Source organism: Hyperolius riggenbachi, chromosome 9 (genome assembly GCF_040937935.1).
Source record: "Hyperolius riggenbachi isolate aHypRig1 chromosome 9, aHypRig1.pri, whole genome shotgun sequence".
NCBI lineage: Eukaryota > Metazoa > Chordata > Amphibia > Anura > Hyperoliidae > Hyperolius > Hyperolius riggenbachi.
The window spans coordinates 253,736,532-253,762,104 of record NC_090654.1 but is presented as its reverse complement, the minus strand read 5'-3'; the positions used below and the strand labels follow the sequence as shown (position 1 = coordinate 253,762,104).

General features: G+C 43.7%; 1 protein-coding gene across 2 annotated transcripts in view; it reads left to right on the top strand.

Annotated features, from left to right (window-relative positions):
* SPTBN5 (spectrin beta, non-erythrocytic 5) overlaps positions 1 to 25,573 on the top strand; it is a 379,061-nt gene that overhangs the window by 177,934 nt on the left and 175,554 nt on the right. The window lies entirely within an intron of this gene.

Below are 25,573 nucleotides of genomic sequence, written 5' to 3'. Positions count from 1 at the left end.
ATAAACTGAATAGGCACTGAGAATCCTGTGGCTCCAGTACGGACTATAGATGGGGGCCATCAAAAACAATATCCACCAATATACACATTTAGATAAGGGGAGCGGGGGTAGAGGCCATGTAGGGGCACAGGGTAAAGTGGTATGGAGGTACACAGAATTCTCCCTCGGTAGGCACGGAGGCATGTAAACTGAGGAGGTGCCCAAGTCTGGGCCTGCACCAATGGCAACACTCATTAGGTAGGTGGCATGATCTTGAAAGTGATCACAGCCCATAAGTAAGCATGGATTGATTTAAGAACCAGCCCAGGTGTCTAAAGGGCGAGAGTCCGGTTTAGAGACTGCTCACCCTGGAAACTTTGCATACATATTCACAAGTATAATGGAATTGGTCAAGGGACAGTGAAGAGAACAAAGAATATTTGTCTGGATTCTTTAGCCAGATTTTTTAGTCAAATTACCTCTGGTAGATCCAGGTTGGTAAACCAATTTTGAACTAGGCATTAGAAGGGTCGGAGGGAGCTGTAGGAGCTGTTTGATTTACGATTCCTCTGGGCTCTGCAATATAATATCTACCAGCTAATTTCCTTTATACATAGAACCCTGTCCTCTGCAGAAATTTTTTTATATTTTTTTCATTTAATTTAATTTCTTGATTATGCCTGTTTTTAAAACATAGGGGGCATTTCATTTTAATTTTAATTTTAATTCTGGCCGGAAGTTAGTCATTTGGCCACTAGATGGCAGTAAATGTGATCTGACAATAAAGCATTAAGCCAAATGTTGTAAGTCCAGCAGGGAGTTAGCGATTCTGCCACTAGATGGCACTGGGTGAAACTCAGCCATTTCTCTTAGTCAGTGGAAAGCGCCGGGGACACCTGCGTTCCAGGCGATCACTTATGATGTCAGTACCAGGAAGTCGCGCAGCCCTAGTGCGCGCGAGGCACTCATGTATTGAGGAACGAGCCAGCCCAGAGTATAAGAGACGTCGGCGCCCTAGTGACGTTAGCCCCTGATGAGTCCATTGGACGAAACGCGTAGGGCGTGACCAGGAGCGCTGACGTCACTGGGCTTGAGGAGGAAACACGGATGGTGAGGGTACAGGCTGCTACCAGGAGCGGGAAAATCGGGACGCCGGTGCCGCTAGTGGAGGAGACATGTTAATGGGCTGGGATGCCCGAGATGCCTGATATTTCTCTACACACGTGAGTGCGCTGAAATTGCGCAGGCCCTGACTTTTAACCTACTGTATTACGCTATGTATGTTTTTTATATTTTTTACATATGGAACTGAATATTAAAATGTGGATCTTCTAAACTACGGATCAGAATCTGTGTACACTGTGATTGGAGCTGGCCACTCTCAAGGCTAAATGTGAGACCCACCTGGAAAGTGAGGTGGCGTTTATCCGGTGAGCTGCTGGTGTGAAGGGGGAGAGATCACGAGTGGAGCACTTTTGAGCACATGTGCACGTTTGGGGCTTGATTATTGTGATTCATGATGACAGTAATGCACTATGTGCGGCCATCTGTTTCTGTTCAGTTTTAGAGAGGAAGAGGAGCGCTGTCACACTCAGATTAAATGAAATAATAGGACAAAAACTATAACGGTGCAAGGTTCTAAAATGATAACAGACTTCAAAAACTTTAATGTTCTAATGTTGTTAATGATATTTATCGCGGCAACCGTTCTTCTGCTTTTTTCGCTGTATTAACGATAATGGCATTAAAGTCTATGGCGGCGTCCTTTTCTTCCACCCTCATAAATCATTAATCACATTTCAAGTGTTTCATAACACCTTTTTCGTTTTTTTGATGAGCAGTAAAGGTACCAACAAATGTGTCCACCTCTATACCTCCCAGCTGCCAATGCATACCTCTCTCCTATTTATGTATGCCCACCTACCTCTGTATACCGCCCACCTGCTATACCTTTGCCCTATCTATAAATACTTCACACTTACCTGGATATACAGTGGGATGCGAAAGTTTGGGCAACCTTGTTAATCATCATGATTTTCCTTTATCAATTGTTGGTTGTTACAATAAAAAATGTCAGTTAAATATATCATATAGGAGACACACACAGTGTGTTTGAGTGAAATGAAGTTTATTGGATTTACAGAAAGTGTGCAATAATTGTTTAAATAAAATTGGCAGGTGCATAAATTTGGGCACTGTTGTCATTTTATTGATTCCAAAAACAGAGCTAATTATCGGAACTCAAATTGGCTTGGTAAGCTCACTGACCCCTGACCTACATACACAGGTGAAACCAATTAAGAGAAAGAGTATTTAAGGCGGTTAATTGTAAGCTTTCCTCCTCTTTTACTTTTCTCTGAATAGTAGCAACATGGGGGTCTCAAAACAACTTTCAAATGACCTGAAAAAAAATAAGGTGCTGTGGACTGATGAAACTAAACATGAGCTATTTTGAGCATAACAAGGGGCGTTATGCATTGAGGAAAAATAACACAGCATTCCAAGAAAAACACATGCTACCTACTGTAAAATATGTTGGTGGTTCTATCATGCTGTGTGGGCAGTGCAGGGAGTGGGAATCTTGTCAAAGTTGAGGGACACATGGATTCTACTCAGTATCAGCAGATTCTGGAGACCAATGTCCAGGAATCGGTGACAAAGCTGAAGCTGCATCGGGGCTGGATCTTTCAACAAGACAACGACCATAAACACTGCTCAAAATCCACTAAGGCATTCATGCAGAGGAATAAGTACAACGTTCTGGAATGACCTTCTCAGTCCCCAGACTTGAATATAATTGAAACATTTGTGGTGTGAGTTAAAGAGAGCTGTCCATGCTCAGAAGCCATCAAACCTGAATGAACTAGAGATGTTTTGTAAAGAGCATTGGTCCAAAATACCTTCAACCAGAATCCACACTGTCATTGGAACCTACAGGAAGTGTTTAGAGGCTGTCAATTCTGCAAAAGCAGAATCTACTAAAGATTGATTTCATTTCTTTTTTTGTGGTGCCCAAATTTATGCACCTGTCTAATTTTGGTTAAACAATTATTGCTTTCTTTCTGTAAATCTAATAAACGTCATTTCACCTCTCAAATATCACTGTGTCTCTCCTATATGATATATTTAAATTTGCCATTTTTTATCGTAACAACCAACGATTTATGCAGGAAAATCATGATGATTAACAAGGTTGCCCAAAACTCCTTCCCCACTGCTGCAATGCATATCTAAGCCCCTGAGAACTTAACATAACATCCAGGGGAGTAGATATGCTCGCACGCGCTCTCCAGTTCTCTTCAGTCGCAATCCCGCCAGTCCGTGATCGGTGATTGGGAACATGTGTTCCCAAAGCCGATCAAAGTGCCTGTAATGAATAAAGACAGAAATCGTCGAGATGCCGGTGTTTATTCTCAAAGTGAAAGTAAGAAACACATACACAACACTTCCTGTGTACTGTTCACTGTACACAGGAAAAAAGAGTGGGGACATCTTGTGGTCAAAAAGTAAAAATACACCTATATACACTAAATACGCTAAATAAATTAACTTCCCATTATTGATTAACCCATAATTCCCTACATTCACCTTAGGGACTCAGACTTAGGGACTTTTAATATGTATATCATAAGGGTATATTACTGTTATTTTTGCAAATAAGGGCTTGTAATTATTGATATAGTAAAAAATAAATACATGGAAAAATACCTCTATTTCAAAATAAAATATTATCACCATGCATTGTACTTGGGACATTATTTAAATGCTATAATAACTGGGACAAACGGGCAAATAACGTGTGGGTTTTATCTATAATAGCACATTTTATTTTAAAACTACAATGGCTGAAAACTGGGAAATGATTTTTTTTTCTTAGAAAAAAGTAACACTCAAAGAAAGCCTAATTTGTATTGAAAAAAAAACAATATATAGATAATTTTGGTAATTAAGTAATGATAAGTTATTGGCACTTGAATGGGAGGAGTGTGATGTGAAAAAGTGGTTAAAGGGAAACTCCATTAAAAAAAATTTTTTAGAGCCTACTAAGAATCATCAAAACTGGCAAGCTTAAATTGTACGTCTGTGCAACTATAGCAACAGTGCTCTATTTGGAGTACAGACTGCCCTTGCTGTATGAGTACTTAGCTGGACAGTGCGGGAAGCAGTTGGAACTTATTTTCAGCACCTGACAGGCAAAATTAGACACTTCCATTTGTCATATTCTGTGGCTATGCTACCATATATACTTATACAATTACAATGTAAGCACGCTCAAGTAATGTTTTTCATTAATTGTTGTGCAGTAGGTAGAGTTTAGTGGCTGAGTTCTGTACCTGAATTAGAGTTACTGTGAAATACTACTCTGTAAATGAGACATAATGGGTGGGCTGTGAAACCAGGATCTGTTTGACCTTTGGCTAGAAAAGACATTCATAATAACTTCATTACCTCTACATGACAAGACTTTACAAGGTGCATATTACTGTCGGAAGCTTTGAGAAAACCTACCCTCCAGTGATTGAGCTACCAGTCCAGCGTAGATGGGGATCACTGTTCCTGGAGGTTTAAGGTGCTGTGTGTAGAGTGTTCCCTGTAAAGCAAAAACATATTGGTTATGAGGGGGAAATATGTGTTCCCAGTTTAAAGTGGACCTGAACTCTTGTGCAGGACAGAAGGAAAACACAGAGAAATGCAACCTGTATGTATTTAGATAGTTTAGCCTGTCTAATTCCCCTCATTTGTGTCTAATCACAAGTTGTAATTTGATCTCACCCCTGTGTCACATGACTGCAATGGCAGAGATGGCAGATAAGCTCATTTGAAAGCACAGGGTCTTAACCCTGTGTCTGCTTCCATTCATCAGGAAGTAGAAACAGTGCAGATGTATTTTAGGATTTGTATGAGCTGCAACAAAGAAATGTTTTTCTTTAAAGGTTATTGTGCTTTTGCGTATCATTTAGAGAGAGGACATTCTGAGTTCAGGTAATCTTTAACCCCTTGCCAACCGATCCACGCCAGTTGGCGTGAACGCGGCGGCAGCCCCAGGACCACTCCACGCCGATCGGCGTGAAGTGCTAGGGGCGGGATTTGCAGGAGTATCACCGCTGGAATGATGGAGCTCCGCTCCGCCATCAGTCTCCCAGCAGCAATCGCCACTCGGAAACTGTTAGACGGCGAACCCTATGCTAATAAGACTGTACAGCGCTGCAATCTGAGGCAGCAATGTACTGGGGACAGCCGTGTCACTCGGCTGACCCCTCCAGAGGCACAAAGGCGATCCGCTGTCATAGGCTAGCCAATGACTGCCAATGCGGAGGGAGGGAGGGTGGGAATTTATAAAATAAATAAAAAAATATAAATTTATTATAAAAAAAAAAAAATCAATAAACAAGCTGGCAGGGATCAGACCCCCCCCCCCCCCAACAGTGCTGGAAGAAAAAGGGGGGGGGGGCGCGAATCACTTGTGTTCGGAGCTGTGCGGCCCTGCAGCGAGGGCTTAAAGAATACCTGTAATGAAGGAAAAGTCCTCTGGGGGGTACTTAGCTCATGAGGGGGAGGCCGCTGGATCCTAACAAGGCTTCCCCCGTTCTTCTCTGTCCCTCCGGGATAAGGTAGAAATAGCTGAACCTGATCGACCTGCTCTACTGCGCAGGCGCGAGTCCTCTTGCACCTGTGCAGTACAACGGATAGGATCAGGTTCGGCTATTTCCTCCTTACCCGAAGGCTGGATCCTGGCAAGGTAAATAAATCGGCGCTTGTCGAGGGAGGATGTCGGGACACTTTGGGGGAGCCAGCACTGGATTGCCTGCAGCTACAGGGATAGGGGGAAACCTCATTGGGACCCTGAGGCTTCCCCCTCCCGAGGTGAGTTACCCCCAGGGGATTTTTTTTTTGTTATAAAGTCTCTTTAAAGCTGCAGTGGCCTATTTAGTAAAAAATGGCCTGGACACTAGGGGGGTTTAACACAGCGGTCCTTAAGTGGTTAAAAAGCATACGGACCCTTACACACTATGTGCTTTGATACAATTTTCGAATCGCATGCTTTTTGCCGATCGCAAGGACACCATTAAAATGATCAGAGTCGCAATGTGCCTTCCTCACTGATGCATGGAGATGAGTTGTAATGTTCATCACAATGCAATCCCAGTGCCTGCTGCAGTTTTCCTGCATTTGCTTTGTGTCATGTCAGTGGAAGAACAAGTAAAACTGATGAGTTTTCCATTGTGATTTTGGCTGTGATATTTTTTGGGGCTTTATTCCCAGGAATACTTGCAACTTCCTTTAAAAAGGTCATTTCCTGTTGACATTGCAAGGAAAGATGGCATCTAAAGCGTGGTTCTCAAACCATGTTTGTACAGGATTATTTGCCAGATCCAACGTGTGGATCCACCTGCCACAGTATCATGCAGGTTGGCCACGTGTGTACAGGTCTTGTGAACAGCTTAGTTGTTTTTGAATGTGGACATGTTATGCAGTTTGCCATTTCGATAGCGTGCGCAGTATTTGAGTTGGTTGCTTAGTTGGTTGGCGTGTGTAGGTATTTGTCATGTAAACTAGTTGTGCGGTTGGTCAAGGAGAGAGAAATTGTGAGATAATTCAATAGAAAAGCTTTGTGAATAAGCCCTCTGGAGAGAGATAATTCATGAGTTAAACCAATGAGAAATGATAAATCATGAGTTAAGTCAAATCAGGAGAGATATCTTGTGAGATACGTTATTTATGGAGAGATTGTGAGCTAATAAGTAAGGTGAGATAATTCACCTGAAAAGCTTTGTGTATTAGCCCCATAGTATGAACAAGGTCATATGCAGGTGTACTGAGTTTACATTAAATTTATTTTAAAGAGAATCTGTACTCTAAAATTCTTACAATAAACAGCATACCATTCTATTCATTATGTTCTCCTGTGCCCCTCTGTGCTGTTTCTGCCACTCCCTGCTGCAATCCTGGCTTGTAATTGCCAGTTTTAGGCAGTGTTTACAAACAAAAGACATGGCTGCTAACCAGAGTGTGATAGGCTGAGAGGAGCTCAGTCTGTGACTCACACAGAGCCTGCAGGGGGCGTGAAGAGGGTGTTTATAGCTTCTATCCTATCACAAGCAGACCAGCACATTCCTGCCTGAGAGCCTGAGCCCGACAAAGCCGTCAGAGGAAAGAAGAATAGATTATATAACAGAGATAATACAGCCGCTGTGCAACTAGGAAAGGCTGCAGTAAGACAGACCACATTAGAACAGGTATAGGAACTTAAAGGATAGAAGAAATAAGGCTGAAAATTTTGATACAGAGTCTCTTTAAAGCATTTTACCTATACTTTTAACATAAATGGTAGGGACTGGCCACTCACTCAAAACTCCTTGAAACAGATGAGTGGATAATTGGACAAAGAGACAGGCCTGGATTTACATCACTTTGGCCTATAGGCACAAATGTCCTGTCACCCTAGACTTCGCCCTCCATGAACCTACAAATGTATGTATTGAACTGTGAAGAAGGCCAAGAAATTCTCCTGGCCTCCAAGCTGATCACCTCCTCTCACGCTCGCATCCAAGACTTTACACGAGCATCACCCCTTATCTGTAACTCTCTTCCACAGCCTGTACGTCATGCTCCAAACCTGGACATCTTCAAACGCACTCTTAAAACACACCTTTTCAGACAAGCTTATAACATTCTATAGCCCTTATTTACTTATTAGACACAATGTAATCAGAGGCAAAGGGTCACTGCCTCATCCATCCTCCACCCCCTTACCTAATGTGTCCCCCACTACCCACTAGATTGTAAGCTCGCAAGGGCAGGGTCCTCCTCCTAATGTTTACTGTTTTTGTCACAATATTTGTGCTGCTTGGAACTCTGTTTTACAATTTGTTAGTATATCTATGTTCCCCTTGTCGTCCTATTGTGCTTTGTAAAGCGCTGCGGAATATGTAGGCGCTATATAAATAAAAAATAGAAATAATAATAATAACTGTGCACATTTTGATATTAGTGATTTTTCTATTAAAAAAAAAAAAAAAAAAAGAGAGAGAAAATCCTTCTTAGGATTTTCCATCTGGACTCTATCTTGAAGCCAATCCTGACATCATTTTCTCCCTTACTCTATCTGTGTATCATTTCCTGCTGTTCTCCCAGTCTTCAGATACTCCCCAGGTCTGCAAGAGAATGTGCATTGTCATTGTGTGACTGCAGCTTCTCAGCATGAGAAATATTGGCCAATTCGAGAGGAACAGAGGTGTGGGAGAGGAAAACGGGAGGGAAAAAGAGGCTTCAGTCAATCAGGCTGCATTAGTTAAGTCTGAGGGTAAAGTAAAGAAGAAAAAAAAGAAAACCCAGCATGCCCTGCAACTTTCTTTGTGCAGATATACCAAATACGAGCCAGAGAAACTAGGGAATAATCTTTTATGGACAAGAAAAGTAGGAGTGATTTTTATCTGTTGGATTGCCTGGTTAGCATCCTTATTACTTGTTTACCAGATAAAAATAAATAATTAATTTTTGATTTCATGCCTGACAGTTACGCTTGAAGTAGCTAGAGCTGCCCCCAAGTATTAGGTAGCTCGAGGTGCCCTGGACTGAAGGGAGATCTGGTCAATGGAATGCCGAGACCGGGGTGAGTAACCTCTCATTTTCACTCCGCTCGGTACTCTACATAGGTAAGACGGGAGGGTAGTGAGCCAGCCTTTCCATCATCAGGTGCCTGTAAGCACATGCCTACATAACCTTATCGTAAATCCGGCCCTGCAAGGAGATCGAGTACAGAATAAAGACAACTTTACTCTGCGGTGACTAAAACTACTCACATACAAATAGAATCTTGCAAGTACACTATGCCCTGATGAAGGGGCCTTTTGTGACCCTGAAACATTGCAATTCCAATTGTATTGCGCCATGTAAATAAAAGACCACTTAACTGTTTCATAGTTGCTGGCCTTTAGCTATACTTGCATCAGCACCCCAACTACTTGGACATACATTTTAAGAATTGCAAAGGGATTTTTCATTATCTTTAAAACTACGTACTCAGATTAAACATCTGTTGGCTGAAATATTTGTGCATGATCATTTCAGATGACCGTTTGCTAACAATGACTGTACAGATAAGGTTTCTCAGCTCCCTATCAAGCAGCCTGTCCTATCCTGGAGAGGAGAGACAGGAGGAACAATAAGAAACATAACAATAGTCAGCTGAGTGTTCTCCAGTTCGTCTTCAGGTGAGGAGTAGGTGTCTAATGTTAGGGCTTGCCTTTAGAGGAGGTAGACTATAATCAAGAATGATCAATTAGAATGACCTCTATGGTAAAAAAAAGGTCAACAATTCCCATGGAAAATATTCACATGACTGTACAATAGTCTGCTGAGAACTGCATATGAGAAAGGTGATCACACGCATTTGGCTGGGAAGTCAGGGGCACGGTCATGAAGTCATGAAGTCATCTACACACAGATCTCTGTCTTGGCACGCTTTCTGGAAATCCGTGACATGCAGCTTCTTTACAATAATTGAAAACCACAGAACAAGCAACGTTGGCAGAATGCAGTTGCCAGCATATTAATACAATTTGTGAAGATGTGCTGCTGCTAAATAGAGAAGACTAAGTACGTCATCTGTAATGTCATTAAGTTCAGGATCAGACAGGCTGGAGCCCTGAAGCGGTGGATACAGACAGGTCCCAGTATGCTCTGCCATTCACTGCATCTATCCCAAGCTGGCCAAGCACTGCTCCCAGGGGTATAGCAATAGGGGGTGCAGAGGTTGTGACTGCATTGGGGCCCTTGGGCCAGAGGGGCCTTCCATCAACTGCAGTATTAGCACTCTCTTGGTCCTGTGCTCATAGTAATTACTTCTATAGATACTTTGAATAGTGGTAATCATTAACAAGCTGTTCCCCATCCCCTTCTTGCACCTCTGATACTGTATTTGCCATTGGCAGGTTGGTGCATCGTATCAATTGTTATGTATAGAGTGCTTGGAGGGCCCCAATGTAAAACTTGCGTCTGGGCCCACAGCTCCTAAGCTACGCCACTGTCTGCTCCATTTGTAATAGATCATGAAGAATGACTGTCTCTCTGATAACAATTGTTTTCTTGGATTATCACCTTGCATCACTTGACATTAAACCAAATTCCCCCGATATTGATTGTACCAGGGCTACCGCTGACTACTGCTCGTTGCAGTACAAAGCCGGCATCCACCTATATTCTTGCACATCATATCTCTGCACTCAGTTAAATGGTGATTTCATTGTTTTTTTTCTCCAAATTTAGGAGGTATATATGAGAGATAAAAAACTATTGACAGCATTGTGTACAGGGGCGTAACTACACTCCCGTGCAAAAATAATAGCATGGAGCCCCCCTTGGTCCTTGAACCCCATGCAGGTCAAGTGATTGGGGGATGGCAAATGGCAGCAGAGAGTGTTTTGCTGTAAAGCAGTGTCTGGAAGCAGGAACAAAATAACATATGCCCCTGCACTTGGTTCTTGTGAGCGAACAAGGAGGGTTTTATTTTTGCTAATTGCCTGCACTTGTGGTTGGGCAGACAGAGGAGGGGTTGCAGGGGTGATTGCTACACCCACGATTTTGTATTATTCCTGCTTTAGGCCTCTTGCACACTGCATGCATTTCCGATTCCGCTTTTTAATCGGTTTTTACCTCCGATTCAGATTTTTAATCTTTACTGCATGCTGCGTTTTTTGATCCATTTTCTGTTGGATGTATTCAGGGAAAACCGGAATCGGAAACAAAATCAGAATCGGAAACTGATTTTCAGTGTGCAGGGAGCCTTAAAGTGTTTTCTCACAAGAGCCTAAGGCCCAGGGCCCACAAGAACTGTTAACAGAGGTGATTCCACAAGAGTGATTTCCACAAATCGGAATCGTGGGTCTTGCAGCATTTTTGCAGCATTTGCGCTCCAATACTAAGTATAGAATGGCTGCAAAACGATTTGCAATTGCTGTACTGAAGTGATTTTGCTGCAATTTTACTACCCATTCCCCCTAAAAAATAAAATAAATAAAATCACCTGAAATTATGCAGGAAAATGTTGCAAAAAAACTACATACAGCGCAAGCGCTATTGCTGACACTTTTCCACACTTATCCGATGCTAGGACAAAACTACGTTAACGCACGTTTCTGCGTCGCCCTGCGTAAGATCGGAAGTCATACCCAAAGCAGGAAGTGATGGCAAGCGCGTGTCACTTCCTGCTTGGCTGGTGGCCAGACAGGAAACACCACGTACTGACGCCGTGTTCCCTGAAGGTCTGCTGGCGGTGCGGCGGGGGCGACATACCGCATCGCTGCCGCCAGTTAGCAGTGTGAAACCCAGCTGACACATTGAGGCAGGGGCGATAGCTGGGATCGCCCTGTTGCTCTTTGTGCCTCCCTTTGTAGCACTTCCAAAGAAGGGCGATGTTTATGTTCTGCTTGTAAATTAACGTATGCTTAGCAGCCCTGTTTGTAAAGTGTTAGTATCATGAATTAAGATTAGTTCTGAGAAGAAGTCAGAGCAAGCACAGATAATGCTGTAGCTGATTGTTCCCACCTCTTATTAGCCTGCTGTCGGTGAACAATACATTCTGTACAAAACTGAACGAGTCTTCTCTTGCTTCATCCATTCCTCACTTAACAGAGTGGAAGAGACTGGATTTTGACCTTAAAGAAAACCTGAACTGAAAATTAAGTCAAAATAAGCATACACAAGTCATACTTACCTTCCATGTAGTCTACTCCTCAGTGTCTTTCTCCTGTTCCGCGTCCTATATGTTCACTGTGATCAAGGGAATTTTCCGTCCTCCATTTTGAAAATGGCCATTACCCATAACAGCTTTCTGGTCAGCACACAGTCAAACTGTAACATCGCCCACTTGAGCCATAGGGAAACATCGACATTACCTGGTACATCAGTTTTCCTCTCAGCTATAACTGACAGCAACTGATATTTTATTGACAGCAACTGATATATTTCAGATCTGACAAAATATTGTCAGAACTGTAAGGGATTATTGTCAGAAGAAAATGGTGAGCTTCTGAGAGTAGCTGATGGCAAGGTAACTATGTAATGTTCATTTGAAGTTACCTCATGTGTTTATTTAAAATATTTTTTACTCAGTACAGGTTCTCTTTAACATGCCAGTCTTACAACTGGAGGGGGCTTGTGAAGGTTGCCCACCTATGGGGTTGATGTTGCTTGTACTTCCCCATGTGCACTGAGGCCTTCTGCAGTAGCATAAACTGCACAGGCAGCATGTGTTACTGGACAACTCTAGACTCACATAGGCCTTCTATGAGTATCACAGTTGTATCTGAGAGTTCTCACGTACAGTTGTCACTATCCCATGCACAAGGCAGAATTTAATAGCGTAAAAGGTTCTCATAGCATCGGTGTGACACTGGGTTTATGGCACGATGCAGACTGTAATGCTACTGTGTGTATCAGCAGCGCGCAGAAGAGCTGAGTTAACAGACTGAACATTCAGGAGAAGAATTAGTTTCTCATTTGTCCTACAAGCCAGTGTGACAGCTTGGGCTCCTGGCCAGATCCTTAAGTTACATCCAAGTTCTTTAAAGCGACAGCTCCACTTAGCACATTTTGTAACAAGAGCATTTAGTCACATAAGACCCTGTGTACTGTGGCTTCCTAGATATAATAATGTAAAACATGGACTTCATACAAGAGTCAAATACACATAATGCAGTAAGATGCATGTGGACTTCAAGTCCTGTTTAATAAAGTGGAATCGAACATATGTTGTTTACCGTGTATACTCAGGGCCGGATTTGTACTTTTTACCATTACCACCCAAGGCCAACGGTCACTAGCCAATCCCCCTTACTGACAGCATCTCAGCCAGTGACAGCATCTCAGCCTATAGTCACCTGAGGCCTATAGGCTGAGGCAATCCAGATGATTGCAAGACATTAGGCTGTGGCTGAAGTATAATCACTAGACAGATGCGTGGTCATACAGGCCAGAGTCAGTCCAGGCAGAGTTCATGGGAATGCTTTTAACAAGCATGGGTCGGACCAGGCGGCAGTTAGGGGAATCCGGGTACAAGCTGAGTTGGCAACAAGTAAGCCAATAGAGAAGCGTGGTCAGGTTCAGGCCGGGCCGGTAACGGTAAGGCAATCTGAAAGAAGCTTAGTCAAGAGACAGACACAAGTCGGCAGCAAGACAAGCAACTTGGTGTGAGCGCAGTCTCAGCAACAAGCCCAGCATAGGCTATCACGGGCGATGACAGAGGGCGCTCAACATTCATTTATACTAGGACTAACCAATAAGAAAATAAAGGAATCCAAAGTAACCAATCAACATTGAGCGTGTCAGCAGAGATGCTGACATGCAATGCACACACGTGGTCAATGTTTACAGTGGCTGAGCGTGTACTGAGAGCGCGTCCGCCGCTTATCCAATGGGAGCTGAGCGCCATGCACTCCAGTGCATGGTGATGAACAGCCACCGGATCTTACACACTCCCTCCCTTTAGGTGGTTAAATGCTCCTTCACCCTCCCTCCCTTCCTGTAGATAGCCAGATACTTCTCCCCCCTCCCTCCCTGTAGGTAGCCAGATGCTTCTTCACCCTCCCTCCCTGTATGTAGTCAGATGCTTCTTCACCCTCCCTGTAGCTAGCCAGATGCTTCTCCCCCCTCCCTTCATGTAGGTAGCCAGATGCTTCTCCCCCCTCCCTCCCTGTAGATAGCCAGATGCTTCTCCCCCTCCCTCTATGTAGATAGCCAAAGGCTTCTCCCCCCTCCCTCCCTGTAGGTAGCCAGATGCTTCTTCACCCTCCCTCCCTGTAGATATTTGTCAGGTGTGTGGAACCCCATATACAGTACAGACATTGGAAGTGTGCTTGAAGTTACCTCTCCTCGTTCCTGGCAGCCATCTTCCCATCTTTCCGTGCTTGCAGCTCTGAAGAGGTCCAGGCTTCAGGCTTCTCATTGCAGGCAGCCATCTTCCCATCTCCCTTGCAGCTTTATTTGGCATCAGTCATAGACATTGATACATAGATATAAAAGCTCTGTTACTGAGTGCCTGTAAAAGCCCAAGAAGATACTTTTTGCCTGGAGTTAGTGGAAGCCCCCTTTAGAGGTCCACCATGTTGATTCCATTACTGACACTGGAAGTCGGAACGTATTGATCAGTCATTTTAACAAAGATTTTCTCATTAGGCATAGGAATGCGGCCTCCACTTATGGGCATTAATACCCATCTATTTTAGAATTTGATCTTTGAATGCACCAGCAGCACTTTAAAAGAAAAAAAAACTGTGTCAAGCGTGAGTAAGGATATTGCTTGCTTCCAATTCAGTGATGGGAGCACAAATGGACAATCCAGGTGTTGTACAGCTCTCAGAAATGGCTCCTATTGGCCTAACTAATATGTGTGCCGGGACCCCAGAACCCTCCACACCTTCAAGGGTAACTGTCCATGTTAGTTGTAAGGGTTGACACCACTTAGTAATTATTAAAAGCTCTTGAATCATAGCTGTAAAACATCAGTCCTTACAAGCCTGTAATGGATAAATGCCATATCCACACAGCTGGGGCATAACCGTAGTACAAGGGAACTGTTTTCAAAATCAGGAACAGTGGAGTGCATAGTGTACTGGTTACAGGCTCTGCCTCTGACACAGGAGACCTGGGTTCAAATCTCGGCTCTTCCTGTTCAGTAAGCCGACACCTATTCAGCAAGGAGACCTTGGTCAAGACTCCTTTAACACTTCTACCGCCTATAGAGCACACCCTAGTGCTGCTTTGAGTCTGCCTGGAGAAAAGCGCACTATAAATGTTCTGTGTCTTGTCTTGGAAGAATATACATAATCTGCAAATATTTGTCGTTAAAAAATTTGGATTCACGAACATGCTCAGTAATGCATAAAAAAAAATATTTGTATATACAACCATCAAAAATATGTGACTGCATTGACCTTCATATGGTTATTCAATAAAGAGAAAATATGGTTCATATTTTCATATGGTTCATACCTTCATATGGTTATAGCACTTACCGTATATACTCGTGTATAAGCCAAATTGTTTAGGCCAAAAACATGGCCCAAAAGTGGGGGTCTCGGCCTATACACGAGTCAGTAGTAGTTGTGCGCCCACCCGCCACCTCCCGCAGCTTCCCGATAGCATCCTGTACCTTTGATGTTGCCTGCTGTCCCCTGTCTCCCCGTCGGGATATGCAGGGCAGGAGTGCGTGCGTTTCACTCGCCGGTATGCTCATCTCCCGGCCAGTCGCAGGCTCCTTGTGATGACGCCCTCTAGTGGTGCCTATGCATCACTGGAGAGCTATATCACAAGGAGCCTGCGACTGGCCGGGAGATGAGCATACCGGCGAGTGAAACGCACACACTCCTGCCCTGCATATTCCGACGGAGAGACGGGACAGCAGGCAGGCAACATCAAAGGTATGGATGGCTGCCACAACAGGCAGCACACACTGGGGATTACAGTTACCGGCTAAACCCTGCACATGGCGATTGCGACGGGGGGAGGGGCTTATGCGGCCGCACTATGTTTAAGCACATTGCGTGCAGGATGGGGGACAGAGAGGCACCATTGAAAGTATGGCTGATGCAGCAGGCAGCACAAATTGCAGCTCGTGGGGGACAGGGTTGAGGGGGAGAGAAACATCAGTGGTCCCAACACAATAAATGTCAGAATGGTGCATATTGCATCCATCAATCTGTTTAAATCCACACTCGGCCCCCTGTGAAGGATCCCTCCCATCTGCCAGCAATGATAAGGTATGCATGTGATGTGTTACAGTAGCTGCATATGGTACATACCAATGCTAGTTTACATATACAGTGACCTGGCACTGTATTCTTTATATAATGATGATTTGCTCTACTGTTTATGCTGAGTGTATACATATGCATGAGGGGCAGGCTCTGCATTTGCCATGGATATTTAAATTTGCATTTCACAATGTTTGTTTGCACTTGTTCTGAAAAACTGTCAGTTTTCACTGTATATGCCCCTTCTACTCTCTCCAATCAACTGACTTCTTCAAACTATGCTTTGTTCTGCGCCATAAGGCCACTGCATTTTCTTCCCCCGGCTTATACACGAGTCAATAATTTTTCCCAGGTTCTTCAGGTAAAAGTTGGGGGGGTCGGCTTATACTCGGGCCGGCTTATACACGAGTATACACGGTATACATTCGTACTGTAACGGGAGGGGGGTCTGATTTGTGGACCATTCCACTTTTACAGCATTGCATTGCATAGTGCTATCAGTCCAACAATGGCCATATGCTAATTTTCTGACTGCTTTGGTCATCTTGATCCAATCATCTGCCAGTGATATACCAAACACTGAAAGATGTTGCTTGCTCCATAGGTTTCTATGGCATTGAGCACTACAGAATTAGCCGAGGCAGCAGTTCACATTTACACTGAATTGATCAAGTGATGCAAGGTGGGGAACCGATTGCTACGCTCCAATTGATTTCCATTCAGAGAGTAATGGATTGTTTGCTGGATTGGACACTATTGGGAGGCCTGACAGTGGGTGGGGAGAGCAGACATATGAGCTGATCACTTGCTAACCTGCACTGTCCTGACAGCAGAATGGAAAGGGGCATTTGCCTATTCTGTGCTGCACAACGGTGGAGGTGGAAAGATGTGCCACTTATGCTGATTGTTTTGTTTAACCACCCTGGCGTTCTATTAAATGTGCCAGGGTGGATACGCAGCACTATTTTTTGAATTATTTTTTTTTCCTATCACGTAGCTAGCCTAGCGCTAGCTACATGATTCCTTCCTCCCTTCCGCATCCCTCCCACCCTTCCGATCGCCGCCGGTGCGTATTCCCATAAGGAAATCCCGTTCTGAATGGGATTTCCTTTAGGGCTAACCCCGTCGCCATGGCGACAATCGTGATGACGTCATCGGGAGTCCCGATCCACCCCTCAGCGCTGCCTGGCACTGATTGGCCAGGCTGCGCTCGGGGGGCTCTGATGCGGCAGGTAGCGGCGCATCGGCGGCGGGCGGGGATCAGGTTAGACACGCAGCTAGCAAAGTGTTTGTAAAAGAGCCACGGCCTACAACCGGACCATAATAGCTGCTAAGACAATTAGACTACGTTCACAGTGGTGCATTGTGGTGCAACATAGTGGCCGCTTTGTAACGCAGCTTTCTGCACTGCAGTGCACCACCTATGTGAAATTCACAGTGCAGCCTTTATGTTGCGGTATAATGGCATGCAACATTCCAATACAATGCATGCAGTGGGTTACTGCAAAACGCATGCATTGAAAACAGTGAAGCATCCTTTTTGCTTACTGTTTGCTTCACTGTATGCAACACAGCTGCGGTACGACTTTTACAGTCCTTTGCACCGCATGCCTGCTTTACAGGGAACGCAATGCAATGTCCCACTGTGACCTTCCTAGCCTTACACAAGCCAGGGTGGTCATGGAAAACAGGCGCTTAGAGATGTGGGCAAACCTTTATTAAAGGGAGCCTAACCTGAGAGGCATATGGTAGCTGTCATATGTATTTACTTTTAAACATTCCCGTTGCCTGGCAGTCCTGCTCATCTCTTTGGCTGCAGTCATGTCTGAATCACACACCTGAAACAAGCATGTAGCTAATCTAGTCAGACTTCATTCAGAAACATCTGATATGCTTATGCTTGTTCAGGTTATGGCTAAAGATATTAGAGGCAAATGATCAGCAGGACAGCCAGGCAATTTGAATTGTTTAAACAGAAATCAATATGGCCGCCTCCACATTCCTCTCACTCTAACCCCAGACTGTGCCCTCAAAACTGAATTCCACCTCGGCGGGACTTGATTGCTCCATTTTCAAGCTGCATCAGTGCGCATACAAAATTTGCATAATGCGGCATCAACTCATAATTATTTGTATCTCATTGACCATGCCTAATCATAATGCTGGGTACACACTATGAGATTTTATGGTCGATTTACTGTCAGATCGATTTCCAACATGTCCTATTTGCTTTCCGATCGATTTCCGAGCATTTTCCGATCGATTTCCTGTTAAAGTTAACGGAAATCGATCGGGAAATGCTCGGAAATCGATTGGAAAGCAAATCGGACATGTTGGAAATAATCGATCTGACAGTAAATCGACCATAAAATCTCATAGTGTGTACCCAGCATAAGACAAGGCTGGCCAAAATGACTAGTGCCTTGGCAGGGAATACTTAGCAGAGATACTATACTTCAGCTGTGTATTTAGCTGCCTGCCTAGGTTTCACCATAGTGATGATTTTTAGGTTGTGCAGATGTTTGTACACCGAGTGGTGTTACCTTACCTCCCTCCCCTTCTATTATATCTCAGATGCATCAGCCTGCTGCTTGCAAGCTGTGTAGATGTGCAGGGGAGCCGGCACGGATTGGATTGCATGTCAAGACAAAATCAGTTGGGAGATCTTGGCACGTGGCTGATGTGTCATCTCTGCTTTCACTTTATTTGCACTAAGGCATCCGAGCTGCCCGGACAACAGTGTGCAGAGTGCAGCGCCACTCCAGACCTCCGTTCTGCTTGTTTAGGCTGCAACATTAACACTCTCAGCTCTGGAAAGGATTGCACATCTGCAGAGAAAGCTGGAAGGACCCCTGTACTCTGCAGTATAGATTCAGCCTTGAAGGTGTTAAATGAATTTGCTGGAAGTGCCAAATTCTTTATGCTTTTCTTTTTTTTAATGCACTGAAGAAAATGGAAAACACATGAAGCTTATTCTTATAGTCCTACCTTCTTTGTTAAGTAATATTATCATTTCTGCTGAATGAATTCCTCTGTGCCCTTGCTTGGAAAGGATGTAGGAAATACTCCTTAAGACGCGTGAACAGAAGCACCACAGACGTGCAAAGGCAAAAAAAAAGTCAGATTAGGGTGAGAAGAGGCAGGGCTGGAGCAGCAACAAACTTTCAGCTCCAAATCTAGATCCCCTTTTATTTCCTCCTGTGTTGGATGCACAAGCAAGCTGACTCCTGCGCTGCTGAGACACCTAGAGCCCTTCTGAACGTCTCATTAGACTCTTTGGCTCTCTGCTGCTCTGTCTGCAGACTAGGCTGCACATCGAGCCAGATGATTTATCTTCCAGCCTACACTGCAGCCAGCTTAGTGTATCACTTGTTGAGATTTTGGCTTTCTCCCTTTTTATCTCCCAACCACTGAAATGATTGCATTGCATCTGCATTTTGCAATGCTAACAGGAGAGATTTTTCTGGAGAAGACTCAGTAGACAGACGCTTCATCATTGGAGCATACTGGATTTAAAAAACAGAATCACTCACCGTTTGGCCTCGGCATGTCTTGCTGGGAAAATCCTCGAGCTTCTTCTTCTTACGTGTCTAAATTGGACCTGACATTGTGTCGTCCAAAATGCAACAGGACTTATTCTCAGGTTTCACGGCCGCCTTGTTCGGATCATTGTTTTGGGACACAGTCATGCTTGGATTCTGTGTCATGTGTCCCTTCTTCACCTAAAGAGAAATTTGGCAACGGGGGTGGTGGAAAGTCTACAGAGGCCTCTGCCTTGCATTGTTCCAGGTTGGACATTACCCTGGAGCAGCAGGACAGAAGAAAAAATCCATTAAAATATCCAGTGTGCACCTGTTCTTGTGCTGACACCCGACCCCACATGCCTTGGAGATACTCTTCTTCTTGTAGCAATTCACAAGGTAGCCATTCCTGTCTTGGCTTTGCATATGACCATGGATGTGGATTTACAAATTTCTCAAATAAAAACCAAAGGACACCTACAGTTCAGGGCACCTCTCCTTCTTCCTCTAAAGACCGTAACAAGCCTGTGGAACCTTTTCCCTCTGTATCCAAAAGTCAGTCTTCTTGGACCTCACGCCTAGATGTGGTACTGGCCAACAATTCAGCTGTCTCTGCAACTCACATTGGTAAACCATATACCATTTTTACTTCTTGCAACTCAGAACAGCCATCAAGAGAGAATGCTGAGAATGTGACCCCCGTGTCTAACATCAAGGGTGTAAAAATGTATATATCTAGTTGCAGTCTTACAGTGCAGCCTCTCCACTCTAATTGCCAGGGAGGTAGCCTTGGCCAGCCCGTTCTTCTCATGTCCCAGAGTGATAATTCACCCAAGCAGTACTCAGTGGGATTTCAGACACCTCCAAAGGGATTTATAGTGTCAGAGGCTCCAACTCTTCAGATTACACAGTTTCAGCTGACCAGGTCACCATCAAATAGTCCCACAGGTCAGCAAACCTCAACCCAGGACATATGGATTACACCAGAAAGGCTGCAGAAAGTCTCTGGATCTTCTGGGACGCCTGATGTGGTGCCAAACATGCTTGTTTTTCAGAGAAGCTGCTCACCTGGGTACAAAACTAACCTTTACCCCGTCCTTTTACCAACTCAACACCGGGCTTCAAAGCTTACCCTGATGATAGGAAGTCCAGTGGCACCTGTACCAGTGCAAATTATTCAGGAATACAGCCGAAGCCCTACTCCAGCCATCTTCATTTCCAATTGTGATCAGCCATCATCACCTGGAGACTTGGGTTCGGGCTACTTACTTTCTGTGAATCCCATAGTGTCTCCAAAACATGTAGAAACTCCGAGATCAAGCCCATTTTATGGGAATAACCCTGTAAGATGTAAGCCACCAGAACCCTACCTGTGCCAGTCTCCACCATGTAGCATGATGCCAAGGATTCAGAACAATCGAGAGAGAAGTGCACCTATAAATATTAGCATTGAAGCCTATGGGAGCAGAAGGGGGGCAGTGAAAATATCCATTTCACATTCGAGAGACCCCAGTAGTTTTGGAGCAGGTTTTTAAACCTGGGAGTAAAGTTTTTTGTTTTTTTTTGCCTGATATTTCTGTACAGTCTGTAAGTTAATGTACATAGCTTAATATAAGCATTGAACAATTAATGAGCTTTCTTCTGATAGATGGACCTATAAATGTAATATATATATATATATATTCTTTTTTTTTTTCTGTGTGTATATATCATTTGAGATGGGTCCACATGTGGTTGTGTGTTGTTTACTTTGCCAATTTTTTCTTTTTGAAAGATCCTTCCATCTTCAGATAACTTTATTACTGACCCAATCATCCTAAAATACGTGATTCATTTTAGAAAAAAATTCAAGGCTGAAAAAAGGGATGGTATTTGCTTATTGTAAATGTTTTGAGGTTTTTATGATTTATGATGCACTACTGCGCTCTTAAAAACTAATATCTTAAACATTGACTTTACCCTGTGCTATTTCTGTTAACATGTCAAAATACTATTGTGCATTTTTTGTGTCTCTGTTTCCACCAGCATGGGAACCTGACTTTTTAAAGGGCAACTGTAAGGAGAGGAACATAGAGGTTCCATATTTATTTCCTTTTAAACAATACCAGTTGCCTGGGAGCCCTGCTGATCCTCTGCCTCTAATACTTTTAGTCATAGAACCTGAACAAGCATGCAGCAGATCTGGTGTTTCTGACATTGTCAGATCTGACAGGATTAGCTGCATGCTGGTCTCTTTTGTTATTCAGACACTACTGTAGCCAAATAGACCAGCAGGACTGCCAGGCAACTGATATTGTTTAAAAGGAAATAAATATGGCAGCCTCCATATTCTCCTCACTACAGTTGTCCTTTAAGCCTGGTACACACTTTGTTATGATTGATTTAATTTAATTGATTGGCCAATTACTGATCAGTTTTACTACCTCTGTGTAGTATGAGGGTTTGCCAACACAATCTGCTCATAGTATTCAATATCTGTTGACCCTCAAACTACATGGAGATGGTAAAATTGGTTAGGGATTGGCCAATCAAAATTGAACGTGTGCACCATCAATAACTGTTGACTCTCATACTACATGGAGATGGTAAAATTGGTCAGTGATTGGCCAATCCAAAGTGAATGTGTGTACCAGCCCTTTTGATGTTCTGCCATTTTTTTTCCAGTACACACATCATTTGTGTCTTTTTATATGTCTTTAACCTGTTACAAAATAGCACAAACTCATGATGAAAATAGCTTTACAAAAATCATGGGGCAGAGAATGGAAACGTAGGTAGGGATGCAGAAGCAATTCATTCTAGGTATATGAAGGCTGGAAGGATCTTTCGGACCATCCGTGAACTTCAATATGTGATGTATCTATTTGTCTGGTTGACTATAGAGCTGATGTTCTCACAGTAATTGAGCCAAAGGTAAAATTGTATGAGGTAGATTTTTGTGTCATTGAATTTGTAATTTTCGTTTTCCAGTGACTGACTTTAGTCTGGTTGGGACTTGCATTTAAAATTGGTTTACGGTCTTATTCATACTGCTGGAAGAGCTGCTTGGGAATTGGGGTGAAGAAGATGGGCTGAGGTTCGTTTAATAAGACAAGTGCAATAAAGGACAACTGGGGTAACCAACAAAATACTTGTTTTATTTAAACCTATTGGTTGCTAAAGACACAAGCTCCACTTCACTACGCTGTAGTTTCCTTTGCACCTGTCTCAACCAATCAGCCACTCACATAGCCTGCTGTGCGGATACCCTACCACACGTTTGCCATGTATTGATATCACCATTTCACTAATTAATGTCTCGATTACGTGCTTAGCATTCGTCGCAATGGCAATCGCATGACATCCGCATATTCATCTGGTCCAAAAAAGGTCAAACCAAAAACGCCAATACCAAAACTGGGCATGGTCATGTTGTGGGCGGCATTTCAGACCATTGAAGGTAATCTGATGTATCTCGAAAGACAGATGGTCTCGGGCGCTGTGCAGTGTGTGTTACATGGTAACTATGTAGCATCTGAATAAAGAAATAGGGTGTATACATACCTCAGTCAATGACACTTACAACCAGTAGAGCTTTTTATAGGAAATAGCTTGGGTAATTAAAGGGAACCTGAAGCTGGAGGGATATGGAGGCTGCCATGCTTATTTACTTTCCAAGCAAACTTGAAGTGAAAAAAAAAAAAAAAACATACTCACCTAAGGAGAGGGAAGGCTCTGGATCCTGTAGAGCCTTCCCGTTCCTCTCATGGTCCCCTCTATCCATCACCATCGTTCGAATGCCACCACAGTAGCCTGCGGAAGTCTTCGGGAGCCCAAGTGCTCTGTACTACTCATGCACTCAGAGAGCACAGGCGCAGTACGGAGCCCTACACCCAAAGCGAATGTACTCCACAAAGCGGAATGAAGCAGTGAGGTGTCTGTACCTTCTTCACAAGTGGATCAGTCAGTCAAGTCATAGTTGACATCAGTCGCTAGAGCAGATGATGGCATGGGGCAGCCATGCTTACTTAATTAGAGAGCCTGTGTCAGAGAAGCCCCTTTTTTTTACATTATTTATGTTCTAAAATGACTTGTTTTACCTGCCCCCTGTCTTGATGTTGTGGCTAATTGTCCAAACAACCAGGCGCTTGTTTTCCCAATGAGAAACCATCTCTCTACTGCGGGATTAACAAGAGTCATAGTAATCTACAGGACTATCAGGGGCAGTACATACAGGCTAATAGTGGTGTTCTTTTAATGCTGCTATTAGCAACATGCAGGGGCGGGGGGGGAACTACTAACCTTCCTTTCCTCCAATACAGGGGACTATACTTCAGATCAGGTGTTTTTGTGGCTACACTTGTTACTGGTGTAAAGATCATGATGGCCACACTTGTTTTATGACCCTAGTGAGATGGGCCCCAAGGCTGTAAAAGGCACTAAGGGAAAGTTGTGTGATCATTGGGGGAGGGGCATGAATTGTGGTTATGCCACTGCAATGTGTCAGAAAAACATCATGGATAGCATCTTGGAGGCAGCAAGCACCACCAAAACATGTTTGTTTTTTTATAATAATAATGTATTTTCCAGCATTCTGCATTGCAGCTTCAACCCATTGCATTTCTCAACGAAGTGCAAACATTGGCACCAAACACTAACCAAATGATGGTTAGCAGCAGTGGGGTTTATGCAGTGGTAGGTGGCAACCACTGGTGTAAAAAAGCCTTTTACATTATAGTTCTCCTAGCTCTTCTTAGTTTTAAAAGATGACTTCGTCTTTATCATAGCAGGGCCTGATCTAAGCAAAAATAAAATGCACAGGACAGGACTGCCAGAGACACTATCCTTTCACTTCTTCAAGGGCATATTGCATTTGCATTTACTCCCAAAGCCCACGGACTGCCCTATCTTGTGTTCTGACAATAACCTGCAGAGTTTGTCGGGTAAAACTACAGGTTGTAGCTTTCCTCTGTGCCTCCGGGTATTGTAACCGTACATTCTCCCTCCGAAATAAAAATCACTGTTACAAAAGATACACTTTGGCTAAAGGAGAAAATCCAGTCACTTTTGGGCAATGTTGTCATAGACGAGCAATTCGTGGCCAAAATGTTTTGTGTTTTTTTTTCAGCTTTGAATGATAATTTATTAGGTTCAGTGGCAATTGTTCCTGCTACAGGCAGGCAGCCACAATAGCAGGTATTACATTTTGGACTATGCTCTATAAATTTGTTAGTAGTAATATTTTAACAGCTAGGCACAACTGTCTGACCTGTTTGTTTGTATTTCTTGCCTGTTCAGTCACACGGTTACTCAGCAAGAGTTTGTAAAAGGTGCCTCATGAGCTAGCCGGAATTCCTATTAATAACATATGCCTGTAAAACTGTCAGTGGTGAAAGGAATACATAAAAAAAGTAATGTCTTAGTACCATTTTTTTTTAGCATGTGGAAAATCAGAAACTCTGATTCCAGGCATTAAATGGACATGTGGGATCCTATCAGTCACCACAGAGATGAAGTGTATTTAAATGAAGTGACAGGGCAGATAAAACTTACGGTAGATTGGTGTCTAAAGCTCGCCATATACTTACAGATTTCCACTCAATGCTCCAAAACAATCAATTTCTTTCTGAAAAAAGAACTATTCAGGAGGAAGCGATTCTTACCATACACTGCACATCAATTTCCAATTGAAAATCGACCGAACTGCAGAGTTGCCACTGTCACAAGCCGCCCCCCTTTGGTATAGGTATCAAAATGACCCCTCCCCCCTATCTCCAGTATAGGTAGCCAGATGACCCCTCCCCCCTTTCCCTCCAGTATAGGTAGCCAGATGATTCCCTTAATCCCCCTTTTTCCCACCCCCTTTTAGTATAGGTAGCCAGCTCGCCTTCACACCACAGCAGCCATCGGTGTCAGTTCTCCGCTCCTCTACAGTGCAGAATCTTCCTCTTCTTTTCCGTCTCCAATGCTGCCCAAGTCCAGAGTCGCCGGCCACAATGCAAACGTGCACAGAGAGCAAGGTGGCTGCTGCACATGCGGCTAGCTGGAGAGTACCGCGGTCAGGCACTGGCCTGATTTCTCTGCATTGCAGCATTGCAAGCTTGCAAATGCTGCACCAGTTTAGCCTGCTGCTTTGGTGCCCTTGCTCCTGTGGTGCCCTAGGCCATGGCCTAGTTGGCCTTGGCCTAAATCCGGCCCTCATATTACTGCAGTGCCAACCTCCTGCCTTCTTGAACTTTAGAATTAAGACTGAGCTTAAATAATTAAGAGGAAACCTGCAGCTAAAAAAATATGAACGCTGCCATATTTATTTCCTAGCATTTTAAAAAATCGAGTAACTAT